This window comes from Notechis scutatus, chromosome 2 (genome assembly GCF_049901735.1).
Source record: "Notechis scutatus isolate UNSWTSFEM ecotype Mainland chromosome 2, rNotScu1.2, whole genome shotgun sequence".
Lineage (NCBI taxonomy): Eukaryota > Metazoa > Chordata > Lepidosauria > Squamata > Elapidae > Notechis > Notechis scutatus.
Window position 1 is genome coordinate 47,665,901 of NC_142010.1, and position 26,032 is coordinate 47,691,932.

General features: G+C 37.5%; 1 long non-coding RNA gene across 2 annotated transcripts in view; it reads right to left on the reverse strand.

The window, feature by feature from the left end:
* LOC148132014 (uncharacterized) overlaps window positions 1-26,032 on the reverse strand; it is a 62,316-nt gene that overhangs the window by 35,561 nt on the left and 723 nt on the right. Inside the window, exon 1 of one of the 2 annotated variants that reach the window (XR_015747500.1) lies at window positions 17,288-17,448. The exons of the other annotated variant lie outside the window; for it this stretch is intronic. This is a non-coding gene — a long non-coding RNA (uncharacterized LOC148132014). Of the gene's footprint in view, window positions 1-17,287; window positions 17,449-26,032 lie in introns of those variants that run through there. 2 annotated transcript variants of the gene reach the window in all.

A 26,032-nucleotide genomic window follows, 5' to 3' on the forward strand; every position in this document is an offset into this window, starting at 1 on the left:
TTTGCTTTCCTGGCTTAGTATCTTTCCATGACTTTTAGCATCTAGCTGTTCCCAGCAGGAGCCTGTTAAGAGGAGGAGGAGGAGGAGGAGGAGGAGGAGGAGGAGGAGGAGGAGGAGGAGGAGGAGGAGGAGGAGGAGGAGCAAGATGATCAGATATTATGTTTCAGGGAAAGTGAAGAATAAAAGAAGTAATGATGAAAAAAGGCTGTGATGCAGAAACAGAATCAGAATGTCCCATTAAAGAGCCTGGTACCTTGTAGGTATTTAGAACTCAATGAATAGGGTAGATAGAAGGCCTGTTCTTTAATACTCTTGACCAAGATGGTCTTTCTTGTCTTATACAAGTGCCAGATATTGCCACACAAATGGGCTTCTTCTGCCCTAATGGGGGGCCTTTCTGCTGGTGGGGGCATAGCAAATACTAGAATCTCTCTCTGTGAGCAACAAATCACGAAATCCCAAAGGTGTTTTTTTTTCAAGAGGCAACTGGACTTTCTGGTTTCTTCTTTGAAGATGTTTTGCTTCTGAGAAGCTTCTGAGAAGCAAAACATCTTCAAAGAAGAAACCAGAAAGTCCAGTTGCCTCTTGAAAAAAACACCTTTGGGACAACAATGACCTGGATGACAGAATCTCCATCCCACCATTAATTCCCCTAAGGTTCCTATTCCTGTGCTTTGTAAAGCTCCCTGCTCCCTACAATCTAGCACAGGTTTGGTAGAATTAAAGAGATGGCCTTCAACTCTCATCTTGGTGGCATGAAGGGAATTTCTCTGTGCATGTTTTAAATGACTACGTGTCGTTTCATTTGCTTATTCCAGGTAGTTATTTATTTATTTATTTGTCTATCAAACTTATATATCTCACCAAAGATGAATCAAGAATTGAAAAGAACACAACATAAAAACAAAAAATGTACAATATAAAATAACTATTAATAGCAATGGTACTTAGATTTATACACTGCCTCACAGTGCTTTTACAGACCTCTCTAAGCAGTTTATAGAGTCAGCATATTGTCCCCAACAACGTGAGTCCTCATTTTACCAACCTCGGAAAGATGGAACATTGAGTTAACTTTGAGACGGTGAGAATCGAACTGCTGGCAGCAGGCAGACAGCAGAAGTAGCCTGTAGTACTGCATTGTAACCACTGCGCCACCACCATAAATTTTATAAATGGAAAAATACACATTATAGAAAAGGAAGGATAAAAAGTAGTCATTTCAATTGTGGAGCCACCTGAGCAGGTACCTGGTCACCTGTGAGCCCCAGATCTGACCACATAGCCTGGTCTTAAGGACTTTTTAGAATACCAAAAGGGATGGAACTAATTTAATTTCTAGGTCTGCATATTACATTTGCTCAATTGTGCTGGAAATGATAGTCACAAGTCTTATTCTTGTAATGTCCTTGCTGAGAATAATCAGGGCTTGTCCTAAGGAGCTTTTCCTAATGCTCCTGTTGCAATCTCATACTTCCTAGCTTTTTAATCCACAGCTTCTCCTTTTCACTACTGTAACGTAGTAATGGAATGCATGGATAATCTTGAGGAAGGGGGAGTGGAGATGCTGCCAAGAAACCAGTAAACAAGAGAGATAGAAGCCCGCAATCATTCAACAGTCAAAGAAAGAAACTTAGGAAAGACCCACCCTAATGAGGATAGCAGTTAAAAATAGTGGGCAGGAAATCTGGATTTTTTGTGTTACAAGATTCTGTTAATGTAGCCTTACAATAAAGTAGATTTAGATCATCTAGTCATTTGTCTCTGGTTTACTCAAGAAGTCCAACATCTGCATTTCCCAGGAAGAAAAACACATTTTCTGAACATGCAGTCAAACACCTGGCACATCCATGGATTCTCTTAGAGCAAGATATCTTTCTCTGGACCAGACTTTATGCTTTGTTTCTTGGGTCCCCACCCATTTTTAAATTCATAGGTTTTCTTGTGGTTTGCGCTCATTATTGTATTTCATCAATTTTATTGTGAATGGTTTTGAGTTGTGATTGCATGGCATGGGCATGGTTGTGGTGAGGAAAAATGGGAGAACAGAATGCTGTGTACACCACTCTGAGCTTCTGAATAAAAGGTGTGGTGTATATCTGATAGATGGATAGATAGAGAATGTGTAATGTGTTGAACTTTCCACTGTGGTTGCCAATGGACTACCAAGTTTCTTAATAATTTTGGAGCATTAGCTGCATGCCAGCCCCTGAGGGTAGATTCCCAAACACTATATGTTCAGAGTTTTATTTAGTACTATACCAAATGCTGCATGCTCTTCATCTGGCTTTATTCTTTTAGACAATACACTGAAACTGCATGCATGATACAGTCATCTGGACTTACGTGTTTCAATCCATCCCAGTTATACATTACTACAATTTTTCATTTAGTTCCCAGAATTCTCCCAGCAAGCAACTTATTGTATACTGTATAAAAAAAAAGATACTTTGCATCAGCAGTAGAATTAAATCATGAAACCTTCACATCGAGAATGTCTTGGAGAGCCTTGCTGACATTTATCAGTGGAAAGCGATATTTATAAAACTAAAAACAAATTTTGTAGAAAGCTGACTTCTTTGGAGCATATTCTTTCATAACAAGGCTATCTGGCTCACATATTTTATTCTTGCACACAACATCCAAGGTATCGATAGCCTTGCTTCTTTCTCTCCAAGGATAGCATTGTATTTTTTTAATTTTATTTTTAATACATTTATTATTTGCTGTAGATAAAAAGCACAGTAAAAATATAAAAGAATGATAAAGTAGAAGAAAAAGAAAGGAAAATTCTTCCCTTTCTTTTGACAATACGTATGTTACATGTCATGTGTAGATTAATAAAATCAAGAAAGAAATGTTTGAGTGTGTTGTCATCAGGGTGGCTCTGCATTATAGATCCCCCCCCCAAATATGGGACATCCAGTTATGACATAACAATGTTGTGTTAATTTAACATGCTGATGATATATACTCTCTAACACATTTTAGTTTGAAATACTTTTTGAAATAGCCTTGCATTTCCCCACTTTATCTCCTTTGGATGTTTTGAATTTCAACTATTGTAACTCCCAGTCACTATGCTTATACTGTATTAGTTGGGATAGGTAAATAAAACTATTGTATCTTAAAAGCACTGGAGTAAAGCAGAATAAAGCTATAAACTTCATAATTATTTCACAGAAGGAATGGTAACACTGAGATGTCTTTTGTTGTCCAAAATACATTGTGTCTAATTTGTTCACAGTGTTATCATTTCTCAAATCTTCTTTAAACTATTGATTATTAAACATGCATGTCTATGTTTAACCTCTTGCTTTCCCTAGTAAAATGAGTTCTAAGAACCATAGCAAGTTCATATTTACTCCTCCATAGTATGTGATTTATAGAATTCAAAACTTTGAATATGCTAGTGGACTCAGCCTGCACCTCCTGCACGATTCCAAAATAAGCTTCCCCAAAAGATGGAGACTCTACTTGTATCCATTCAATGATATGGAGTCTACCACTTCTCTGTATAATTGGCTCCATTGACAAACAACTCTTAACATTTATTGAGATGCTATTTTCCCATGTCTTAATGTTTATTTGCTCCGCAACCATTGCCAGAGGCCAAAAATATGGAACAGGGAAATGGAACATTACAACATCAGAATGAGGTGTCAAGAGAGTTTATGTCTTAGTCATTTAATTTTCTCTAAGTGCTCCCAATTTCCCATCTCTCTCTTAATAGGAAAAAATAAAAGAATTCAAGCAGTGAGTCCCTGAGCATACAGATAATTTACTCTGTATGATTTTATGACACTGAGGATATGCTGCTTTGTAGCTTACAAACTGGTCTGAACATTGACAACAAAGAAATAAAAATCACTCTGAAAGTTATTAAAACATAATTTTTCTTTAACTTGCCAGGACAATTAAATAATTTAATTACATGTGAACAGAATGGCAATGCGTAATAAACTGATACTGATCTGTATGGTTAGCAATGCAGTATATCTTGAGGCATTTTGAACGCTCAGCTCTTATTCTCACCTTTTCTATTTCAGCAAAAATTCATCTCTCTGTCCCTAAGGTCCCAGGACTGAACCTTTCATTACCCTTAGATCATTCAAAAACTTGACAGTCAATCAGTAGCTTAACCTCCTGCAACTTGGCTCCATGACACTCAAAAAAAAAAAAAAAAAAGCAGAATGCAGAAAGATATTTTAGCAAAGCTAATGATGACCATAAAACAACAATTTGTCAGCTCAAAGAGAACTTAATGAGATTTCTCTAGCATAGATTTAGAGTTTTTTCAACAGAATAATGCAATTTAAGTCTAAGCTAAAAATAGATGGTGTGTGTTCAATTGCCTCTTATTAAACTCCTAGATTTACACAAGCTGACCAACCTTTGACTCCCAATGTTTCTAAATGTTAGTCATGGGATCCTTCACCATACACCTTGGTGATATGGGCTGCTGAGAACTATAATTCAACCTTGCCACTGGCAGTGCTGACTGAGAAGTATGGAAGTTGTAATCTAATATACTGAAAATGCTGAAAAAGAGATAGGAAAGGTTAGTTTACATAAAAGGGAGAGCGGAGGAAAGAGATATGTGAGGTTATTATAGTTGATGGCTGACTTATGCCTTTTATTATAAGGCTTGTCTCTTTTCATGTGAAATTGATACTTTGCTTGCTGGCTTGTTATAGTCATCCCAAGTTGAAACTTTCAAATGCTGAATGCTCAGATTGTTGCTGTTTATTAATGGTTTTCCCTAACAAAAGCCAGAGTAAGCACTTTGGATGCACAAAACTAGCTTCCTGCCTTGTTAAAAAGAACAAAAATGAACAGTGATTTTTTTTGTCACTCCTTCCAAGACAGCACAGAAAAGTTTGCATAGTATTCAGGTATTTTAATTTTAAAAATGGGATAGATTTGCATGAATTAGGCAGCTAGTCTAGGTCAGTTGAATTATTACAATGCTATGGGGAATGCAGACAAAGAAGTTACTGAAACTTCACTTGATAAAGAACAAGGGCTAGACAAATTCTTTAATTTCATGCCATTGATATCTAATATTTTTCACAATTAGCATATTGCTAAAGATTTCGTAACACCTTCAAGTAACGTGGGGAAGATCAACCAACCGTCTTATAGCCTTCCGCAGTTATGCTAAAGCCTTGGCTGGTATAAGATTTTCAAGGGTTCATTTGGTTGGCTTGCTCCAATTATTTATTGAGAATGGCTGACAGCATCCCCTGATCCTTATTAATCTTTTAGACTTGTTCATCTTTTAACTTTGATTTCTTACTTTTAACTTGTAAATTTTAACCTTATTTAAATTTAAATTAAAAACTGTGCTTTTTAGTCAGGTGTTGTATTGTTTCATTATGTTGTTTGCAAACCACCCAGAGCCTCTTAGGTGAGACGGGCAATGTAGAATTTTGATGCATAAATAAACAAATTCACTAGAAGCTCAAAAAACTTAGAATAGTGCTGGATATTTTGCAGAAAAAAAATGTTCTTTCTTGACACTTCCTGGAAAGAAAGAAAGAAACTTGCTAACTTGTCTTTCACATTTTTTTTTTTTTGTAAAAGAAGAACTCTATTTCTAGATAGCTTTTCTTCTCATAGAAAAAAACATGTAAAAATTAATTTAAAAACATAAGAGAATTAAGATAGATGACAATAGAATTCCCATAAAGCTCTGTAAATAGCCAGGCTCCCATAAAGCTCTGTAAATAGCCAGGCTATGACAATGGCTTGGTTCCCTTATAATGTTGAACTAAACTTCTCATTCCCTAGCATATTTTCTGGATCCATGGCTGAGAGAGAATCTAAATATGCAGCCCTTCCCATTCCCCCTGTACTTTATATTATTAGTACAGAATAGTATTATAGCTGCTGTGAAACACTGTGAAATCCCCATTGAGACGTTAAGTGAATGCTCCAGTCACCTTCATTCATACTCAAGTGATGAACATATGACCACAGAGGAATAGGTACTAATCACACACTGAATAGAGGAAGGAGCCTCTTCAAGATGAAATTATGCAGATTAATATATTAGCTAATGAGTTTTTACATTATTCAACAAGGCTCCATTGGGAATGACAGACAGCAAAGCATTGGGGAGTTCCTCAAGTCACTTCATGTTGAGCATTCAAGAATCTGAGATCCAAATTGTTGCAGTTACAAAGAGCAGACTCCGTGATTGTTTCCCACCTTACAGACCAGCACATGATATCAGTTTAGATATCAGCAAAGGGACATGCCCAAATATGCCCAGGGCAGAGGCATCCACAGAGAGGATGAAAGCAAATGATGAAAGCAACATCACACCATCATAACCTTTTGTATGTGTGTTTTGATGACACCTGAATATTTGAAATTGTCAGCTCCTGAAAGTAAATGCAACCTGATAACAGGCACCATAAGAAGTATAATATTTTATTAACAACAGAATTTTGGAGGCCCAACATTTATCTTTACCTCTCTCCTAAACTAAACAGAATCAAGGTAGGCTGTGTTGGGTTTCTTTTTCATACCTTCCCGTTTTTGTGGGATGAATTCCTATTTTCTTAATGCCTGTTGTATTTTTTCTTTAAGGTTATCTTCATACTCCTCTACAGAAAGGGGCAGTGTTTGTGTGTACAAAAATAAAAATTGAATTATAATTAATGTGTCAATATTTTGGATGGGGCACAAGAGACTTTGACTCAATCCAAGCAAGTCTGAATGGCTTTGGGTGTTTGGGCCGTCCGGTATCAGGGCTTTTCTGTCTTTGGTTCTAGCTGGGAGGCACTGCCTTAGACAGACCCAGTAAGCAATGTAACAGCTTCCTTTCAAAGAGCAAATGGCCATGGCTAAGAGGGTCTTTGCACACCTTTGGGTTGTAAACCAATTGTGCTCATTCCTAGACTGGAAGGCCCTGCTTTTTGTTACCTCTGCTCTTATGATCTTCCATCTGGACAGTGGTGGGATTCAAAAAAAATTACTACTGGTTCTGTGGGTGTGGCTTGATGGGCATGGCTTGGTGGGCATGGCAGGGGAAGGATACTGCAAAATCTCCATTCCTTCCCCACTCTAGGGGAAGGATACTGTAAAATCCCCATTCCCTCCCCACTCCTGGGGGAAAGATACTGTAAAATCTCCATTCCCTCCCCATCCCACTAACCTGCTTTCCAGCTCCATTCTCCTGTACAGGGCAACAAAAGGAGACCCAGCTGATCAACTGGGACTCGGGAGACCGAGAATAGATGGGGGCGGAGCCAGTCAGAGGTGGTATTTGCCGGTTCTCCGAACTACTCAGAATTTCCACTACCAGTTCTCCAGAACTGGTCAGAACCTTCTTAATACCACCTCTTTATCAGGACCATGCAATGCCCTGTACATGGGCCTACTTGAAGAGCATTCAAAAACTTTAACTAATGCAGAATGTGACAATAGTCAGTGGTGCTACTTGCTTGATAGATGTTACACCATTACTTTGTGAATTGTGTTGGTTGTAGTGTGCTTCTAAATGCTGGTTATCACCTTTAAAACTCTTCATGGCTTAGGACCAGTCATCTGAGGGATGGTCTCCCTCTAGTTGTTTCTTCCTACCTGATCCAGTCTGATAGTATGGGATGTTCCAAATTCCATCAGCTATGGAATGCCAGTGGGCCAAGTAGGAGATATGCCTTTTCTGATGTGCTGCCTGCCCTATGGAATCACCTCCCCCTGGAGATTAGGATGGTCCCCATCCTGCTGGCCTTTTGTAAGGCTCTAAATACTTGAATCTGTGCCCGGGCCAGAGGCCCCAGGTGTGTGAAGAGATCAGTCTTCTGGCTACATTAGCAACTGTCAATTCTAATATCTTCCTCTGTTGCTATGTATTTTAATTTTTATACTTCTGGGTGTAATTGTTTTTAATCTTATTTCAATATTGTCTGCTGCCCAGAGTCACTTATTGAAATGGATAACTACACACATTGATTAAACAAATAAATACATGTTCAACTGTTGGGTTGAACTCCTGGAAATTTTCCTAACTTAGTGAAAATATATGAGCCGGTCATTCTACGGTTCCACAGAGCAGTTTGATAGTTGTAAAAGGCTCGATCAATTTATGTGGGGAGGATATAATTTGCTCTATTTTTGGAATGTCATGAAAAAGACCAAATAATTGATGCTTTCAAAATGATAGCTTTCAGCTAAGGTTGGCATATATAGCTGATACATTAAAACTTGAATACATAAACTTGAAGGTCCAAGGAACACATCATTGTTCATTATGATAGAATGCAGGCATCTGTGGGCATAGCTCTATTCTGAATTGGTTTAAAAAAATTCTAAACTCTTCATTGTCTTTCAAGTCATTTGTCTCATTGAATCAGAACAGGTATAAGCATATTCCCAGGTTGGAGGTATGGCAAGGGACCAGGAATCTACTAGTGTTTTTCAAACCAATATTTTGCCCAACTCCTCCCATGGAATTTGACACAACAGGATTCTGAAGCTGAAACTCCCTGGATGGCATAAATGCAGAAAAATCTGATGAAATGTCCCATCTCCAAAGTCATGGAATTACAGACTAAATTATTATACACACAGAGCAACTGAAGGTCATTCTTCTTTATGAACCTGCCAGTTGCCAACATGGTGAAGTGCAACCAATAGTTATCTTAGATAGAAACTTCTCAAGAGCTACATCTCATTGATAAGATAAAATTTCCTTTATCATTTTCTGATGCCAAAAGGTTTTCTTTTCTTTGGTTTTTTTTTTAACTCTTAAGTACCAAAATGGCTCCTTGTCCTTGATGCTTTCTGAGCTTGGATTGCAAACATTTCATTATCTAAACATACCATCATCAGTGCTAGTAAGGAATGGGGTTTGTTCTCAGTTTATAACTCCTTTTCTCTCCAGGCTCTGTTTTGAAAGACCCTGTTGATTTTACTTATATATTACATGTTTTGCTACAGTATTACTGGGGATGTTAGCCTTACTTAACCTGGTACACCTTCCAGATGTCTTTGACAAAAACTAACATAATCCCCAGATGGCATGTACATACTGGCTGGGAATTATGGAGCTGTGATATCATAGATTTTGGAGTTTGGCCAGAGACTGATTTAAGCCACCCAAAACACATTTTGGAGAGCTGCACATATGCCATTAAGCCTGCAGCAGGGATGATTCTGTGAAGGGAGTGGGTCAGCTGTAGGCAATGAGAGGACAGATGGCAATTCCCTAGGGAATAACAAACTTAATCCAGGAGTAAATATCACACACATGAACAGCTGCATAAACCTTATGTTCTGGGGCAATGTTCTGTATTAAGATGATCCTCTCTGCCTTAAGCATGGATTTTATTTTTATTTAGGAAAAAAAAAACCACCATGAAAGACTCAAGGTATAAGTCAGAGCAAACCCCCTTTTGGAACTGTGGATTTTTAAAAAAATCTTGTCATGTTCATTTTGACTTCCTAAATAGCAGATCCTACTCCAAGGATAGGAAGGCCCAGAAGTTGTTGAACTCCGATTCCAATTAGACAGGAGAATAGTGGCTACTAGAAATTGCCCAAAACATCTGGAAGCCATTTAGCATTTCCCCTTGAACTTGGCAACATATCCCCTTGATTCTGAATCAACTTATGGTGTCAGTCACAGCATTAAAGGTGCCCCCTTAGGGGCTGGCATCATTAACAGCGAAGTGCTGTGTATAAGCATGAAGGGGGGTGCCCAGTTCTAGTGTGCCTCATTTCTCCCTTTCTTTCCTTGCCTCTTTGCCAGTTCTCTACATTCAAGCAGTAAAAAGTAAAATTCCATGAAGTAGTATTTTCCCTATGTCCCACAAGTTAGCCATAAAAAATGAATGATTACATGGGATGGGATAAGAACAGAGGTGGCATTTAGCCAGTTTTGACAGGTTCTGGAGAACCAGTAGCAGAAATTTTGAGTAGTTCGGAGAACTGATAAATACCATCTCTGGTTGGCCCTGCCCCCATCTATTTGCTGCCTCCTGAGTCCCAGCTGTTGCCCTGCACAGGAGAATGGAGCTGGAAAGCAGGTTAGTGGGGTGGGGAGGGAATGGGGATTTTACAGTATTCTTCCCCTGGAGTGAGGTGGAAATGAGGATTTTACAGTATCCTTCCCCTGCCACGCTCACCAAGCCACGCCCACCAAGCCATGCCCACCAAGCCATGCCATACTCGCTCACCAAGCCACACCACGCCCACAAAGTCACACCCACAGAACAGGTAGTAAAAAAACATGAATACCACCACTGGATAAGAAGATGGGTAGCCATTGATCTACTGTAGCCTCAGAAACATAAAACTTCCTAGGGCCCCAGAGCCTACTCTTACCACTAAGGCTAAAAATTGACAATGTGGTTGTCTGGGATTTTGAGGCAGAAATATATTGTTAAAAATCTAGTCTAAAATAGCTTTGCAATACCCAACATCAAGACCTCCCAAGAGCCTGATAAACAAAGATAAACATCCTGCTCACCAGCAGGATTACCTGTAGAGAATAAGGAAGGCTACTTCATAGAGTTATGCAGGGACTGTTTATTTATTTGATTTTGTGTATCATCTCTCTCTCTCTCTCTCTCCCCCCACCCCACTCATATTTCCAATGATGGAACTAGCTAACAGTATTCAATATAACCAGGAACTCTGTTCTGAAGAAACAAACAGTGAGTGAGGTCTCATCTACAGCTAAATAAAAAGTCTAGCATTTAAAAACTGAAACTCAGCCAAAAGTGCTAAAGAAATACCTGTTTGATATTCAAGATACAGTATCTCAATTTGTTGATAGCTGCATTATATTATCGCTAACTTGGCATGACCTTGACAATATCTTCACCACCTCCATCTTTCTTATAATTAAAAGCAACCTATTGTTACTACTGTAAATACTATAAATATGGGACAAGTTCTAGAAGTCCATGTTGCTATGTTGCTAGCAAAACATAAGCAACTTTTCTTATACAAAGGCTTATAGAGAGAGACTTATAAATGCATGGCTGAGTAAAACCAATAATTGAATATGACATTATTGATATGCAAATGTATTTTATATTCAACATCCACAGAACTAATCCTAACAGTTAACATTACTGCTGCCATCTATTTAACAGGTTTCCCCTTCCATCTTATTAAAAAATGATAATTTGCAGGCTGCTGCTGGAAGATTTCTAAGGGGCATGTATTGTTCAGAGACCTGAGACTGACCACCTCTAATGGAAAACAGAAAACAACTCCTCTCTCTTAACTGTTGTGAAAAATCATGGAGCCAAATTTTGCATGTGGGCACTTTGCCTCTTGTGAGTGAATATAATCTCCCACTTAAACCTTGTTAAAGGAAATATTTTAACAGCTGTTAATGCTAAAGAACATTCCTCTTTAACCAAGATCTGAACTTTAAGATGCAGCCTTGTGGAAAATCTGCTTAGTATTAACAGTGGTCAAGGTTGGTGCCAACATTTCCCATGACTGAAAGTCAAAGAAGAGAAGTGAATTTGCTATAAAAAAGTGGGGGGGGGGGCATGTGAGCATTGAGACATTACACAGCATAGTTAGGGCAAGAGAACAACATTGGCTGGTATCCAACCACCATATGCCCAGCCTAGGATAGATGTGCTCCAAATATCTGCCCCCCACTTTTTTCATCATTAACATGTTTAGAGAATTAAAAGGCAAAGTGAGTACTTTAAGCCTTCTGAATAAGAAGCCTATTTAGCTCTAAAAAAAACCTTGAAAACTCCCTCTGAGTTGAAACTCCATCCAGTTTGCAGAGGGTTTCTGACATGTTATGCAAAGCCTGAGGCAGCTGTCTAATTGACAGGAGCTTCTAATTGACAGAAGTCTCTTTGGGGTCTATGACAATTTTCCATGGCCAATTCGCTGCAGGAGAACTTGCCACAGCCACCTTGCCACAGGACAACTCACTGTGGGACAAAAGTTACACTAATATCAAAGAAATGGTGGAGTAGAACCATTAAAGAAAGGATGCAAAAGGAGAAAGAGAATGAAATGTGAATGTCAAAAATTAAAATAATTTTTATTTATTTTAAATAATTAAATAGAATTGTTAAATTGTTCCACAATGAGTTGTCCCCCAGCAAGTTGGCTGTGGTGAGTTGATCATGGCAAGTTGGCTACAGCAAGATGTCTGTGGCAAGTTGTCCCATTCTCACCTCTTTATTATGATTAAGTTATACCTCTTGCTAGTGAGTTGAAAAAAAGACTTTGCCAAAAATAGCTTTGCCATTTTTTAAAATCAGTCTCATTCAGTTTGATAAACAAGAATACCATTCTGTATTTTTTTTAAAGGCAGAGGACATTCCAATAAAATTTTCCTGAAATGATCAGAAATGCTTATACTCCCATCTCTGTGAAGTGGTTAAGGAACCTAAACATTTGGTCATTCTTGTCTTATCATCTCATTAGCACTCTGCACCTCCTTGGCACTCCACCCCTGCTGTATCCCATTAAACCCTTAAAAAAGCTACCCATAGTGAATGTGTCTTGTGAAACTTTTTCGAGAGGGGCAGCCAGGGAGGCTGCAGGGTGATAGAGCTTTCTCTGCCATTTTGTACCAACTCATAAGCTCAAAGGTATCATCAAAAGAAAATGTGTGGTGCCGTGGTGACACAATTGCTAAAATGCAGTATTGCAGGCTAACACTGCTGACTTCCAATCCTCATAGGCTCAAGATTGACTCATCCTTCCAGCTTTCTGAGGTTGGTAAAATAAGGATCCATTGTTGGGGTACAATATGCTAACTGCAAACTGCTGAGAGTGGGCTGTAAAGCATTGTGAAGCGGTATATAAGTCTAAGTGCTATTGCTATCTACAGACATTTTACAGGACCTAAAAAAAGGGGGGGGGGTGTTAAACAAAAATCGAAAACATCAATCAAAGCTTATTTACAGGGAAAGAAAAATTTTAGGAAACTGCAGGGTGGATTTTGATGCAATTCTTGTTGAAACTGCTCCTGGAAAGAGAAAAAAGCTGATTTTCCCAAGGTTTGTTCTAGTCTTCTAGTCACAGTTCAAGGAAATTCAGTTACATATTTGCAGCAGCCCAAATTTTAAAGTTGAGTTCAGTTGTAATGTAAGCTTTAGTCAACAAAGAAAAAAAATCCACATTGGACTGGGGCAGATAAATCATCCATTATGTGGACTGTAATTAAAGGAGGAACAAAAAGGAAGAAAAGTTAAGCCATGTCAGTGAAATGTTAAAGATCTAAAGAATGAAACAGGTACTGTGAGAAAAGGGTGAGGAAAGGAAAAGAAATTAAAAGTTCAATACCAACAAATTGTGGAGCTGACAAAGCTCTTTCCTACACTCATAAATTTCATATTATCTTTGTTTAGGCTCAGCCTCTTACATGATTTTTTATTATTATTACAGATAAGGAGGGATTATGTTGGGTTAGATCAGCCAGATGGCTTTGACCTCAAAATACATTTCCACATAAATAAGACCAGAGAAAACCCCTGTGTAGGACACCAATGTCAGTAACCTCAGTGACAACTCATTGAGGTCAGCAGGAAAAGGCTACAAACCTTTGGCCTGACAAATACAACCTGGCTCCAATAACTCTATTCTTTCCAGGTATAGAGAGGGAATCATAGAGTAAATATGTCACTGTCTGATTAAGCAATGTCTGGGGGGTCAGAATTCTGTAAGTCAAATGGTTCTTGAACTTGGAGGCAATGCACGTCTCACAGAGAAGAGGACGTTCATGACTCCTGGTGCCACCTGGGTGGAATGGAGAAAGTGGTGCTCCAATTTGTTCAGATTGTTCTCCTATACTGTGATTAATTTATTCTAAAGTGTATATTAGACCAATAGGAAGTTAAGATATATAGGCTGTGATCTGATTTTTTTTTCATGAATTTGGAATGTAGGAAAAGACTCCTATAAAAAAACCTGGATATAAAACAAAGGAGAGGAAACTGCCCTTTCCCCATCCCAAGGACTTCAAATCTCATCACTACTACTTAGGGATGAAGGGGAATGTACTGCAGTTTAAGAACATTTGGAGAATTACAGATGCCCTCAATATTGCTAGAAAAGTTCAAAGTGTAGGTTCTATAATTAAAAATCACTGTCAGTGTATTGCAAATTGCCACATATTCTACATGCTACTAGATCTTATCACATCTTTGACTATAAATCAGGTCAAGAAGCTAGTCTGCAATTCCCACCAATAATGTGAATTTAACAAAGGAGAGGCTATGGACTGCTTCAATACTCTAGAAGTTAAATATTGCAGATGAGAGCAGAATTATCTTTCTGGCCACATTTATGAAGTTTGAGTATCTTTCTTTTTAATCTCTGTCATATTGCAAATATTGCTGTTCTTCTTTTCTTGCCTCTTACCTTTGGTATCACCTTTCTATAAAACTTTCAAAACACCATAAAAGAATGAACACTAATTAAAGAATGTAAGCAAAATCTTTTCTATCATAAGTTCTACTTGATAATGTTGGCATTTCCCCTCATAAGTTACTGTCTTTGTTTTGGAAGCACACCTGCATAGTCTTACAACTGTCTCCTATCATGCTGGGATAAAGGAACTGGCTAAATGCCCTTTATTTTCCGAAATGAGGCCTCAAATCTCGAGTTATTTTCATTTTCTTTGATGATATTCTACACCATTTCCAGCAGAAACATAGAAAAATGACACCTTCAAAGTACACTGAAAGTTCAAGCTCTTTTTGAAGAATTTTTAAATGGGCTTTAAGGAGAACATTCTTTTCTAATAGATTAAAATGTACAGTGGAGGCTGAACTTAAAAACAAAGATACTAGGTCTGCAGGATTTGGCAGAACAAAAGAGTTCTTTTTTTGGAAACCAAGATCATTTAACACAATATTAAACAATTGTGTTTATCATTCCATGAATATCTAGAGTGACAATAATTCCAGATGGAGCCAGAATTTCTGATTTTTTTCCTCTTAACCTTCTAAGTTTAAAGATTCAGAAACATTGTTCAACTTATTGTGGAAACATAGAACTCTAAACAATCACAAGTCTGCAGAAAAATATTTTATAAGTCCCCTGAGATATGTGAGGCCTGGGTTTTTTTTGGTTTTGGTTTTGAGATTTCATTACAGTAGCCATGGACAACCCACAGCTTTAAATATTTTCCCCTGCTTACTTATTTACTTCCAGATTATAATTCTGTTCCATATGGAAATAGCATGTTTCCATCATTTTCGGGAAGAAACACCAAAAACTGTAGTCAGTTCCAAAATGTACTCATAATTTTTTTAAAAAAAGAAAATCCATTTCACATGCCCAATTTGCATTTGTTAGAGTCACATATCATAGACTTTGACTCCCCAAAGCTAATACTGTAGCAGTATCCCCAAGATTACCGATCTCTGTTTCATAAAATCATACACCACTCCAGTAATAAGCAACAGTTTTGCATATGATCTTATAGTTACCTTTATTAAAATGCTACTTCTGAACGTTGATCTGTTTTGCACTCTGCAAGGGATCATTTAAACCTCACCATTATGATAAACTGATCCCAGTCAGGCTAAACCTCCTAATCTACCTAGCCAGAGAGTTCTTAACACTTCTCCCTTTAATTCAGATCTAGGGAAAATGGAAAAGAAAGTGCTTTCCTTCTCGGAAACACAGAATTTAACAAAGACTGTGTCTGCTTGTAAACACACAACTGTTCTGTCTTGCACACAAGGAAAGTTTTATGGTGAGTTTCTTGTTGACGCAATGAAGCCAGATCTTTGGATGTAAAAACTTTACCAGGAAAAAGAAACTCAGAAAAAACAAAAGAAGACAACATTTACACAGAGAGAATTCTATGTAAAGTATGTGCTGTCAATTTAGTTAAAATATTGGGTAGCTTGGATAAAAAGCTTGGATAAAATATTGGGGTTCAGCACATGTTCCATTTCATTGCGGAGAGGATTATTAGAGAGAACATCTGAGTCGTCTGATTGTAAGTTGTTAGGAAGGCCCTTTTTCTTTCTCAATTATATAAAATGTACTTGAAAATTGGAAATCATCCTTTGTGTAGAGAATGACTCTTGCTTTAGCCAGTTAAATAAAATGTTCTACCAAGAAGGTAAATCAGAAAATCATCTAGCATCTAAACCCTGCGGTTGACTGATAAAATATTAATTCTGTCTGTTTTGGCCTTTCAGCGTGGTTTCTTCTGCTGTTGGAATAAATCTCAGGACTTCTTATCAGTAATCTAGTGAAATCAAATCCCCTGTCAATTCAAACTGAGTGTTTCTGCATCCAGTTTTGGTCACCATGATATAAAAAAAGATGCTGAGGAAGACATGGCAATAGTTTCCCAATATCTAAAGGACTGATAAGGAAGAGGGAGTCAAGCTATGCTCCAAATCACCTGAAGGCAGAACAAGAAACAATGGATGGAAATTAATGAAGGAGAGAAGAAGAAATTTCCTGACAGTGTGAATAATTGATCAGTGGGATGTCTTGCCTTCAGACGTTGTGGGTGCTTCAACACTGGAGGTTTTTAAGAAGACATTGGACAATCATTTCTCTGAAATGATTGAGCAGGCAGTTGGATTAGATGATCTCTAACTCTGTTATTCTATCTGTGAGCCAGTAGCCATTTGTAGGCTATTCTTGCTCAAAATGTTACCCTTTCAGAACAGGATACAGATCATTCCAGAGGCATCTACACTCCTAAATGTGACAGTATTAAAAAAAATTTGAACAAAGTAATAAAGAGCTGAGTTATTTAAAACATCCAAAAGGGGTCTTTCTTTCAGCTATAAGACTCACTGAGAAGTAATTTAAATCTTGTCCAGATTTCAATGTATTAATTTGAAATGTAAGAACCATAAGCAATTGCAAAAAATAACTATTTCTGGAGTTTATGCAAAATAATTTATTACACTGCAAAAATAAAAATAAAGGACTGGATAGGACTGAAATAATATTACACAAGGATAAGCCGATTAACTTGCTAGCTTGCTACATTAAAGAGATGCATGTACACATATTTAACTTGGAAACAGTTGAAACAGAGCTTTCTAAATTCTGCACTATGGATCAGGATTAGCAGATTGAAAGAGTAAATACAGTTAGCTATTAAGTGAAGTAAATATGCAGACAAAAATTCATTGTATGTGGCATAACATCAGGTAGCACAGCAAAGTCTCAAAACAGTATGTTATTTTATTACAAACAAGTTTGCAGCAAGTGTGCTTAACTGTTCTATCTGGCTCTGGGTAAAAATTAGTTGGGAGACTTAATGTCAAGGTATGGTCCTGGTTTGACCTAACATTCCCACCTGATCTCTGTTCAAGTTTATCCCACCAGCAGCTTTTTGATACTGCAGACCAGATGTATCAAACGCAAGGTCCAGGGGCCGGATCCAGTCTGTGGGGTGCCTAGATCTGGCCTGTAGGGCCACCCTGGAAACAGCAAAGGACCGCCCCCCCCTCCCGAGCTCCGTTTTCGTTGGCAGAGGGTTGCAGGATGCCATCCCAGCCAAAAATGGAGCTCGCGCCCCCCAAGCTCTGTTCTCTCTGGCAGAGGATTGCAGGAGGTTGTCACAGCCGAAAAGTGAGCTTGATTTTCATGGCAGAGCACTCCGGCCACCTCAGGTGCCCCCCAAACACAAGTGACATCATGCTGGTCACGGCCACCCTGGCCCTCTGAGGTCAAACACAATGTGGCTCTCAATGAAATTGAGTTTGACACTCCTGCTGCAGACTCTGAATATAATATCCAGAAGAGGCAGAAATAACCAGAAGAATACCTTCAAGATGGGAGCCCTTCATCTGCTTCCCTTCCAAAATAAGGGTGTTTTTTTCAAACTCCCAGATCATTTTCTGCACAGCTTGGCTAGCTGTCACTGCTAGCCTCTCATCTAATAGTTTCCAGGGTGCAAGGGGACGATGGTGGCAGCCATTCCTACCCTTTTTACTTTATTTACTCTGTTTACTTCTCTGTTTACTGATTTTCTTCTCCGTTCTCTCTTTCTCTCTCTCTCATTACTTTCCCACAGCCTTCTCTTTTCTCTCTTCCTCAGCTGCTTTTCAGGCTCTACCCCTTCCCCCAAATTCTCTGTCCTTCAGCCTCCTAAATGTAAGACTCTGGGAACAGATGCTTGTTTGTTATATTAATGAAACTTTATATAGAACTTACCTTTTCCAATTTTTCCTCAAAAGAGAAGTTGTGTGAGGGAGGATAGGCTGGAAGGAAGGAGAATGGTTTAAAATAACCTTGTTAGCTTTCAGGGATGATATATCCTGGTCTAATATATTAACTGACAAATTATCCAGACATATAAGTAATTTCCCCCAAGTCCCATCACTAATTTCTTGTCCTAAATATTGAAGGGAAATCTAACATTAGACCAATCCCAGGACCCTAGCATAAGTGCTCAATCCAGGCCAGCAACTCTCAGGAGACTGGGAAACAATACATCTGAAGGGACAAAGTATCGTCAGATTCAATGAATAATTTGAATTCCTCACTGAAGGCATGTATTGTAGATGTGGGAAGTGATACAGTTGGAAAACACACACATACAAAGCCTCATTGTAGACAGAATACATTTGTTATGACTTCGCCTGCTACCTTCCTGAAACCATGTTTACTTTTTTTCTTGAGACCAACTGGAAGTGTCTGTCATAAATTCTAGCAATAGCCACATTCAGTGGGACTGACATATGAGTAGCCTGGAACAATAGCCATGCCACAGTAATTGAGGTTGCCACCAAGGATTTCAGAATGCAGCTGAAACTGGACTCCGTTCATGTTTTTCATACTGGAGCCTTCATTCACTTCCTACACAACCTGGGGTGAATTCCAAAACTATATTTGAAATATATTGGATAGAAGTTGTAACCCACATATTTTGCATGAGTTTTGCCTTGCATTTCAATGCAACCAAGCCCACTCAATCTTAAAGAAGCTCTAATATTTTTTTTGCCAACTTTATTCAATATTGCCATCTTGTGGATTAAGCTAGGCACTACCAAATAACTCAGAGCTAATACTCAAGTTACTACAATATTTAACAAACAGTAGGAGTTTTCCATTGGACTCTTCTTCATTTCTTCATCTTCTGAAAACTCAAACTGTTTTCTCAAATGAAGATTATTATTCATATTTGCACAGAGGGGACATCACTTAAATATGCAAGGCTTAAAATAAAATGACTAATTCTGGATTATTTCCTGATAAATCTAAATCTAATCTTAGTAGTAATTGCTTAACATTTCACAAGCTCTTACTTTTATATTATTATAAAAGTAATTTCCTCATTTGTTAAAAACCCACTCTCAAATTCTTCACATGATGTAATATAATAACAATAACAGTTTTGTCAAAGATATTTCAAAACTGCTACAACATTTGGCAGGAAAAATATCTTCCTGTTTTTGAGATGGGATGTTATTGTAACATCCTGATCAAAAGATTTAGCATGGAAAAGAGAATATTCTTGCAAGCAGCAAGTCTGGTTAAAAATGGCACAAAACCAAACATTAATCTTACAGACCACTTCAGAGAAATATATCATTTCAGAAAACCAGAAAATCAGATAAAAGCTCTATAATTTTAACTTGGGAAATCCATTTAAACCAAAAACGGGAAAGTATGTATTTCTGATGACATTTGTAAAAGTTAGGAAAACTGTAGAAAAATGTATAGCTATGGTAGGATTGTTTAAGAGTACTTTAAGAGTGATTCTCTACTTACAGTCAATTATTTTACAAACCACTTAAGGTACAAATGGCCAGTTCAAATTATCATATTTTAAACACTTTATGGAAAGACCCAACTGCCTTAAGATGTCCATAATGCTGAGAAAGATAGTAGGAAAGAGATGAAATGGACAACCCACAGTACCTATATCTCCACCATCTTGAGGAGGTATAAAGGTCATCATCTTGTTTGATTAGCAGGATTTCTCCAAGGAAAATCAAGTTTTTCATGATTATTCAGAAGGACTTTAATATATAGATCAGAGGTGTTCTGATGTTCATTTACCTCTGTGATAGTTCTCATAGTAAATGTTAGCTGGAAAGATAGTTCATTACTGTCTGTACTGTTTATTAATCTAACCTGTGTTGTATAAGGACTGTGCCCTCCCTAAAATGTGGCCTCTGCCCTAACCCTCAGAGCTCAGCTGAAGTTTGTGTATGGTGATTTGCTACCTGCTCAGTTTGTATATGACACAAAAACAGGTGATGGGCTGGATTTCCTCACAGGCCACAGCTAGCTGACCCATGCTGTAGATGATGGTGTATACAAAACCTTGTACATGAAGACACAAAATAAAGTAACATACTTATTGTCAACACTGAAGCAAACCTGGCTGAAGCCATCTTGTTCTGCCTCACAGTTGCCACAAAGCCTGAGAAAGAAGGGGAGGGGGAGTAGATAACCCAGTTTACAGTCAAAATAAAAATAAAAATCTTGTGGGAACCAAGGTCATTGTAACAGGTGGCTGGTGAAGGAGGAGATGAGCCTGCCAGCTGTATTCATTGGACAATGTGACTGATGATACCTAGGGGGGGAAAGTATTAATCTTTGAATTAGGTGAACACCATGGAAACCTTGAGAGTTGGTTTTCACCAGCTGTGCTGATATGATGTATCCAATAAACATGTTCTTAGAGGAATCTACCTGCCTTGGAGTTCTGCTTTCAATGGGTGCGTTACTCTGAACGTTGACACTTGTCTTCCTGGTCTGAGTTCCTGCATACGCGCGCCCTGTTTTTGCTCCCAGGAGGCTTCCCTGACGCCCACTAAGCCAAAAATGGGGCACCAGGGGGGTGCTGCTAAAGAAAAAAAGAAAAAGTCTTTTAAACCCCCCCAGTCACATGAGCACCTAGCCACGCCCACTTAGTCACATGATCACCTGGCTATACCCACCTAGCCACGCCCACCTAGTCATGCCTACAGAACTGGTAGAAAAAAAATTGAATCGGACCACTGCATAAAGCACACTTGTCTTCCTGCTATGTTAGGCTGAGTAGATGTAAAAGGAGAGAGGTGATCCTTCAAATAATCTGGCCCCCAAGCCACGTAGGGCTTTAAAGGTGGTAACCAGCACCTTGAATTGCACTTGGAAGAAAATTGGCAACTAGTGCAGTTCTATGCAAGCTGCTGCATTTTGAACCAAATGAAGCTTCATTATGATTGCCAACTCTAAAACGACTATAGAAATTGGGGTAACTGCCAGAATCCTGACAATTATATTACAATCAACTGAAGCATTATTATCATCTCATTATAACCAACTGAAGCTTATTATTATTATTACTAGAGGTAGATGACAAGCATCTGACCAACCAGTCATCACAAATCAAACCTGACTTAATTGCACGCACTTATTGCTTAGAATTTGCAGAATAAGATAAGGGTATTTGGATGTTTATACAGAAGGTGTTCAGAAGCAAATTCGTGGAAGATCAAATAAAGTTTGGTTAGGGACACAAAGTTATAATAGCATTAAATTTCCCCTTGAGTGTAAACAACTTGAGTATTGTTCCAGTTTTCATCAGCATTTTGAACGCTGGAGTATGTTGGCACACCTATGGGATTAATAGCACTTGCTTTCTATCTGAATGAGGTATTCAAGGGTTAATTGATTTTTGTAAACATGACTCCCAAGAGTTTTACTAACCACTGTTTTGGAATATCCAAAGATTGCTTCCAAGAATCTAAATGAGGCTCTGTGCTGAGCGTGGCACCTGCAATATAGCTCTGAGGAAAACTAGGCCGTGTTCTGCTAATGTCTTCTTTTACAGGTCTTTTTTTTCTGCAGATAAAACCCTGGGCTGTATAACATGGGTAAATAAGTACATAAATTTATTCAAAAGATAAAGGCATGCCAAGGATAATTATAAATTATAATCTCAACACACCCACAATATTGTATTTGTATTTTTGGCAAATTCTGGGTAATTTCAAGACAAATTCTGGTGTGAAAAGAGGCATATAAACATCTCACTCTTCATGCTATCTATCTCCTTGGTATCCTCAGGATGAAACCTTATCCCAGATAATATCACAAGACTTTATATTTTATATAATCTCCAAAGATCCTGCTCATGTGAGTCTGAATATGAGTGACTTTGAAGGGTTCTATTAGTGAAATATTGCCCTCAAATCTCCTGATAGTCTGTGGGAAAATCTTACTGACTCTAGCTACCCAACAGGAAAGAATCATTCTATACAATCTCTTTTGTCATTTTATTTGCTCAATTGTCCCCTTAGAATCAGCAAACAGGATTTTGAGGACAATCTCATCAAGCACTCTAGACATATCGTGCTCTGCGATTTTATCAGGCACACAAATGGGATTACCTACTAGAGCTTGGAAATTCACTTAGATCCACAAGACTTAATGAGTCTTCCTACCCTACAAGGTTTTGAAATAGGGACTAGCCTCAGGTGAATGGGGGAGTGATCTGACCATGGCAAAGAATTTCTCCATTTTGAGATTGCAAACCAATTGAAGACAAGATAAAGTTTTGTGCCTGTTGTGAAATGAATTGCAGATTACCTGCAATAAGCTCATGATTGCAAGGAAGGCCATGAATATTGAGATCTACTGAAGCAGCATTTCAAAGCATAGAAATTGAAGTCTGCTAGCAGTATAAGTTGGGGTATGCCAAATGTAGCTTTATCATGAATTCCAAGAGCTCAAGACTCTGCCCTACAGCAAGAAAGGCAATATACAAGCAGTACTCCTAGCTCAATATTATATATAGGCACTGAGAAGCCTATGACACCAGCCTATGATTTAGGACTCCAAATCACCACTGATCTATCTGGGGACTATTGTTCCAATTTCTGTATAGTAAATACTCATGTCCTCTAGTTACTTGATTCAAAACTTTTAAGTGCATGGTAACAATCTTTTTTTTTTTTTTTGAAAATTTTATTTGGGTTTTCACAAAAAAATAATAATACAAATAAAACATCTTTTTTAAAAAATAGCATGGTCTCGGGTTATTACCTCTTCATACAGACGCAAACTCAATTTCATGCTCATTTTTGTGTTCTATTGCATATCTTATTACTGTTTTACATTTTCTACATAGTTTTTCCCCTCTTTTAATTTTCTCAACTTTATTTTGATTATCTCATCTCAATTCAAATCATTATATTTATACTTTTGTCTGTCCTGTTTCAATTTCATATTATCTTTTCTCATTAAACAAATTTTCCCCTGTAGTTACTAATTGGAGTATGACACCTTTATATCTTTTAATTTTATCCATTCAACTCTTATTTAAGCTTCAATGTATACCTTTAAGATTATAACATTCAATATAATACACAACTTCCAACTGAATTCTGCTTGGTACATTCTTAAAATACACACTATATTCTTAAAAAAAGAGTTTATATATATATATGTGTGTGTGTGTGTGTGTGTGTGTGTGTGTAAATAAAGCACTCATTCCATTCCAATTCAATTCTATCATTAATATTCATTAAAATCTTAACATCTTTAACATTTCTTTTCAATTAAATATCATACTTCCTTTGGAACACTTATAAACTTTCCATAATTAATTCTCCCCCCCCACCCCCATATTTCTCTTCACTTATATTTTATAAATCATTAATAATAATTAAAATGTTCCCATCCTTTCCAAATTTAATTCTCTCATTCACTTTATTTCATTTTTTATTAACAAACATTCCACTAGATTACAATAAATATTTTATCCATCATTTTAAACATATTTTCTAAAAGTATTTCTATTTGTAATATAACAATACTATCTTATGTACCTTTGCAGAATCCCTTTTACAATTAAGTTTTCACCCATTATCTCTAAACAGGCTTATACTTTCAATTCTTATACCTTTTCCCTGTTTCTCTATATCTTGTTTCTGTCCTTTATAACTTCTTTTCCTTTCCTTCTTCCCCCTCTTCTTCTCCCTCCCCTTTTTACCCCCTTGTCTCTCTACTTCTAATTCTCTCTTCTGTAATCCCCTCTTCTGTTGCTTTCTAATATTATACTTATTTTTCAAACTATTCTTCTTTTTGGTTGTTTTTTCAAATTTTAAACTTTTCATTCTCTTTTTCCCCCACATAAAATTACTTGATCATTAAAGATGGCTTCTTCTTTGTCCCAATCTTCTTCTTCTGCAAGCATTTCTTGTTGTTTCTCATAGTTCCAGATCTCCATTTCTAAGAGTTGAAATATGAAGCCAAAAGAACCTCTCCCTTCTTGTGCATCTTCTTTGTACTTTTTAAGTTCCATTTTCAGTTCTTCTAAAAGTGGTGCCATTTTAAAAACTTTTAAACAACCACCCAATTGATTTTAGCCATTTAAATGCAATAACCAAAAATCCAAAGATCACCAAGTAATCCAAATAATCCAAAGCTGTTTCTTCTTGCTTCTTTTTTCCACTTTCTCTTCCTGGGGTTCTATTATTTTGTTGCCAAGTTTCAGTTAAAATGTATCTTTTAGGAATCTTGTTGAGGTTTCACTGTAAATTCCTTTTAGTTCCATGCAGTCTCCTCCATTTTTCCAGATCCTGCCCTTTTATTCTTTTTCTCTCCTTTCCTGCTTTTAAAAGCTTTTAAGTATCCAGAAATTTTTATTATCCCTTTGACTTTTATTTTCAGCTTAGATGCCTATTGATGTCAAAGTGGATTTTTTTTTTCCAATTTCTTGCTTAAGTCTCTTAGCTGTCAGTATAGGGAAGGGAAGGAAAAAAAACCAAATCCTTTCCCTTCCCTCTGTCCTTCGCTGCTTCAAAATCTTCTTTGGGAACAATGTTATTTTTTTTATAGTTTAAATTCCAGGGTACCTTACGTTGTTGCTTTTGCAGTTTAACCCAGTCAACCAAAACTTTCTCTTCTTATCTTCCTCCTGCACATTCTTTTTCGGTTGAGTTCTTCTTTGAGGTGGCCATTTCTTACCACCGCTGCAACCGCCTTCGGAAAAGGGGCCAGCTGAGGAGGAGAGATGCGGCTCTCCTCAACCCTGCTGGCAGTCTCCCCCCTCTTCACCACTTCTACGGGGTGGCTTAGCCCTGAAACCAGCCGGCTCGGGGCGCTCCAGCGGCGAGCATAGATTGAAACGGCGCATGATCGCGGTTTCGGTCTGTTGGTGAAGGAACTCGAACCGGAAGTCTCGTCAACAATCTTATCATCAATCCTTCTTGCTGATGTTGCCAGAAATTTATGCCAAGACTTTTTATATTTACTGTCTCTCTGCCTGCAAAATTTATGCCTTTATCACCATCTATATTTATATACAATCCCTATGTGTCACTCATATGTCCCATCTGAAACTTCCTTAAAGATAGGAGTTACTACCCCATGGTCACTCAATTTGAGTTTTATAGCCCAAGAGTAACTGAAACTCATTTTTCCCTCTTTGACACTAACACAATTATTACTCTACAATTGGCTCTGGTGACTATTCTAAACTAATATTAAGGTGTCTTTTTTTTCAACTAAAAGTAACTGACAGTTTATATATCAACACATTTTCAAAATGATGTTATATATCTAGGCCTAACAGGGTCTGTGGCAGCATCAAAATTCAGAATAAGATTTTATTATAGTAGTCAATTCTTTGGATTAATCCACACACAAGCTGAAACTTTAAAAAACTTGGGAATAAACTTTTTTTCTCTGCAGGCATGAGAAAAATCTAGCTGTACCTTATTTACTAGAATTTTTGGATGATTCCTCATCCTAAAGATTCAATTAACACAAACTTATTTGCCTTGATTGCTGTATTCTCAGGCCATTTACAAATATAAACTCTCCATTTTAAAAAAATAAGTTATTATTTAAATAATAAATAAAAATAAGTGGGTGAGGGTTTGGGGGTAACAATGTACCTTTCAGATAAATTCACTTTCAGAATCTTTTTAATGTAAATGCAAAGTTTGTTTCTCTAGATCTGTACAATGCCCATAAAGAATACCAGAGAGATAACCAATAAGCATTCATTGCAGATGCATTTTCTAGATGCATTTTTGCCTCTTGATAAGAACTGAGATACTGTCAAAGATATTGTTGCATCATCTGCTTTACT